The sequence below is a fragment of the Dipodomys merriami genome, unplaced genomic scaffold, assembly GCF_024711535.1.
Source record: "Dipodomys merriami isolate MVZ:Mamm:240054 unplaced genomic scaffold, mDipMer1.0.p SCAF_212, whole genome shotgun sequence".
NCBI classification, from domain to species: Eukaryota; Metazoa; Chordata; class Mammalia; order Rodentia; family Heteromyidae; genus Dipodomys; species Dipodomys merriami.
This window is the reverse complement of record NW_027203516.1, coordinates 1,159,152-1,163,647: the sequence shown is the minus strand read 5'-3', so window position 1 is coordinate 1,163,647 and position 4,496 is coordinate 1,159,152. Positions and strand designations below refer to the sequence as shown.

Below are 4,496 nucleotides of genomic sequence, written 5' to 3'. Positions count from 1 at the left end.
AAGCCATCACCTTAGGACCTAGCTATAAGTTCCTCAAAGTATGATCAAACCTAAATTGAAAAAGGCTTAAAATTGTCATTGACAAAAAAAGCAAATATGAGCAATTGAATGAACAATATAATTTTTTCCACTATACACATTATTTTAGGGAAATAAGATCAATAGTATTGTTGGGAACAATAAGCTTTCCTTGTTACAAATAGGCACCCAAGGATGTAAGCCTGTATGAAAATTGCATCATTAACTACTTAAATTTAGAGGATACTACATGATTCAGCAGCACGTATACCCAAATTACAACAATACAGAGATTAACATGGCACTTGCAAAAGGATAATATGAATATTTGTGAATTATTTCATAATTTTCATTCTTCAGTTGCAAGAAATGACAGTTACTAAAAAGTTGATTACAAAATTACAAGTATAACAATACATGCAAGTGTTAGAATTAAACGTTAGTTTGACATCAGGGTATTAAGCCTTCATCTTAGAAAGGCCTTTACATAGAATAACCTTTACAAATCTTTTGAAATTAGTTAACATTGTCATTTTATCCCAAAGAAATGTACGACTATAAGGACCTTGAAAAAAAGTAATCTTAAATTTTCTATATGGAATGCAATCTGAAAGGACACATTTATTAATGAATATATATATTTTAAAAATGTTGAATTCAAAGTATATCTAGGAGAGAATGAAATAGATTATGGATATTATGCAAACACTGAATATTTTCAAATATACCTTTTTCAGACAAGAACCAGAAATGTCTTTAGTTTCTGTACTACTCACATCAACAGATAAGTTCAACTTATTTCTGATTAAAAAATCACAAACCATGCAGAAATCATATAGATGTATACAAACAACTCAAATACATTTTGACATAAAAGTCATGCAATTCACTTGTAAACATACCTGGGAACTTTTACAGTAAGATATTGCTGTTATTTGGATTGTGAAAATATTTTGTATGGACACAAGAATGGACTTAACTTAAACTGATATCAAACTTAACTGATATCTTATCTATGCAGTAATGCTGCAATTATTCTGGTAGTTTTAGTATGGTCTTGTTTGATGCCCCTCAATCGAAGAAAGGATTAAGAAAATAGAATTCTATGTAATGGAATTCTATGCCTCCATCAGAAAGAATGACATTGCCCCATTTGTTAGGAAATGGAAAGACATGGAAAAAATTATATTAAGTGAAGTAAGCCAGGCCCAAAGTAACATAGGTCCAATGGTTTCCCTTATTTGCAATAACTAGTATATGTCTGAGACAAGCAGAAAAGCTCAGATAAGTTGATGTTAGGTGAAATGAACCCCAAGATAAGGATTGAAATGTTTCTTTTTCTTTCTTGCGATTGTTTCTAACATATTTATAAGATGAATTATTTGTTGCTTTGTATGTCCCTCTCCCACAGTATAACCCCTGCTTTCATTGTTTTAATGTTGGTATGATTTGTGGAGGGGAAGGAAAAAACAAATTGTTTAAATAGGGATGCAGGTTGACCCACTGCAACAATGAGATATGAAGATGTCATGTCGAAAAATGAACTTTACAACTTTGGACGGGGGCGGGGGGGGGAGGACAGTGAAGGGGTAAGGGAGTGGGGGGAGATGGGAAGGGGAAATAAAGGAGGAGGCAACAATGCTTGATAAGATATGTACTCATTATCTTGCCCATGTAATTGTAAACCCTTTGTATGGTATTTCCACAATAAAAAATAAAATTCAACAAAAAAGAAAAAGAAAATAAAAGTAACTTAACCGAACCATTATGACTTAAGAGAACAATTTGTACAGCCTTCCACAACTTCAAAGAGTTAGTGATACATACTTATCCTTTTGGTAATATCAAAGGCAGTTTCTTCCAAGTTGTTCTTCAGACCTGGTTTGATATATTGTTTCAACTGAACGAGATCCAGCATATCTTTGCTATCTCTATTCCCAGAAGCAAGATGCAAGGGAATCAAGAGGCCTTTAGTTTGGGCATTGGTATCTGCATCATGATGAAGTAAGAAAGAAGCCACACTGGTATTATTTCACATATAAGCACTGTGCAGGGGTGTCCAGCCATTCACAGTTATTGCATGAATATCTGCTGCTTGAGCTACCAACTCATGGACAATGTCTAAGTGGCTACTGTAGGCTTCCCTGCATCTCTAGTATTCACCGAGTGGCCTTTATGGAAAGTAGACTTCACACTCCAATAAGCCGATTATTTTCAGCAACCCAAAGAAGAAATTTGCTTGGATCCTATTCCATTTTTTCCTTGCAATTGATACCATTCCTCACTTTTTCATTTTGTTCCTCATCTTCATCAGAATTGCCTAACTAGACATTTTCAGTGCCAGTGGGAATAAGGTGTCCATGTTGAACTGGTGAGAAAAATACAGTGAATTTTCTGCATTTGTTTTTTTTATGATGATTTATTTTCTCCTTTTCCATTTTTATTATTCTAAGTCATTCTCACTGGAAAGCAGGGAATTGATGGAGAGCAGAGGAAAGATGTTCCTCTGTAATCAAAGGTACAGACTGAAAATGATTATCAGTGTTGTCTTCATGTGCAGCTTCTTCTAGGAATGAGATAATAGAAGGTGGCTCAGTGGTAGAGTGCTTGCCTACATGTATGAGGCCCTATGTTCGAGTCTTCAGCACCACATAAGCAGAAAAAACCAGAAGTGGGGCTGATGCTTAAGTGGTAGAGTGCTAATCTTCCGCTGAAGAGCCCAGTACCCAGGGCCAGAGTTCAGGCCCCACGCCGACCAAAAATAAATAAATAAATAAAAGAAATAAGGCTTTCTATATAAATGATTTGGGAAATGGCAGAGCAGAAAATGAAATGATGCAACCAAAAATACAAAAGCAAAATAAATTAGGATAATTGTGGAGCAGTCATATTATCTATGAGAACCATGAAAGAGAGAAGTGAGAGGCAGAGAGATGTGCAATGATCTAGCCACAAAATCCATACCTCTGATCAATTTATAGAGCATACAGTATTTTATTTTTTAAAAACATGGAAATAGAATGTATGTATTTACTTTGAAATTAGTAAATACATTTTCAGTAGCCTGCATAAAGAGACATAGCTTTGACCAAATTACAGATAAGAATCTAAATCCTTGATAATTCTAGTAACACATCTGACTCAAATCAGGTGAATCACACTTTTCCTGTACAATGTAGGAATAGGTCCAAGCTAGGAAAGCAGCTAGAGATTACATCTGTGACGAAACTTGGTGGACAATGGTGTCAAGATTTACTTTTGGTGATCCACTTGCACTGGAAGCATGATTCTGAACTATTGCTTGCTGATCTCAACTATTGCTTTAATCATTGTATTCTCCAAGAAGAAAAAGTGAGATTTAGTTGAGAGGAAAGTACTACTAATACATTTTGACTTCTCATTAAGCACCTTCGACCATCAAAATCATTTGAAGACGATAGACAGGCAGGCCTACTTTTTTAGATGAAAATAAAGCAATTTAAATAGTCATGCAAAGACTTCTATTTTACTACTGCATTATACATTTTTTTCTAATGTTGGGTAACAATAAATAATGGATCTATTAGAAATCTCTTAAAGCTCATATGTTCAATCGTTAGTTCTCTTATACTATATCATGGCATTTTTTGTGTATGTTCTTAAGAAGAAACTTAAATTACTAACTTGAATTTCTGACAGGACAATATCATCACTGTACATCTTGGTTCTATACTCAGTTTTAAATTACTATATAAGTATGTGCATTAGATAAATATAGAGGAAAAAGTAGAAGCCACACTGGTGGTTTGTGTCATTAATCCTAGCTAATTAGAAAGATTAAATCTGATGATTTTGATTTGAAACCAGACCAAGCAAAAAAAAAATGTCCATTAGATTCTGTTTTTAAAGTAACCAGCAAAAGCTAGAAATGGAGCTGTGGTACAAGCAGTAAAATGCTAGACTTGAGAAAACTAAAAAAAAAACTAAATTCTGAGACAGAGCCAGGCCCTGAATTCAAGCCCTATTATTACTATCAAACAAATTAATTAATTAATTAATTAATTAAAATAAATTAAGTGAGGCAGGTAAAATGTAACACCCGTGGTGACTGGATTGTGTATCATTTTGTAATAAAGCAAATTATCGTGTCTAATAATCACTAATATTTTATTTGTACTTTTTTGTATAAAAAACCCTGAATTTAGCATGCATGTATATGTGTGTGTACATGTGCGCATGTGTGTATATGTATGTTTTTGTGTGCTGTTACAATGTTGCTTGCCAATGTGTACAGGGTGAGGTTGAAAAGAGCTAACTGTGTTGCAATGTTTTTATCTATCACTGTTATGTCATTTCAATGTAACCTTCCTTTTGTACATTTTATTTGTCAAATAATATCTTCATAATCATAGCATTTACAGCATTAAGTTAGATAAAAGAGATTGCTTTCAGCTCTTGCTATATGTTAGGTAAGAAGATGCAGACATAATTAGGTAGTA

The 4,496-nt window shown here is 33.7% G+C and overlaps 1 pseudogene; it reads left to right on the top strand.

The window, feature by feature from the left end:
* The first annotated feature begins 268 nt into the window (after positions 1-268).
* LOC138834347 (U6 spliceosomal RNA) lies at positions 269-368 on the top strand (annotated as a pseudogene).
* The last annotated feature ends 4,128 nt before the right edge of the window (positions 369-4,496 follow it).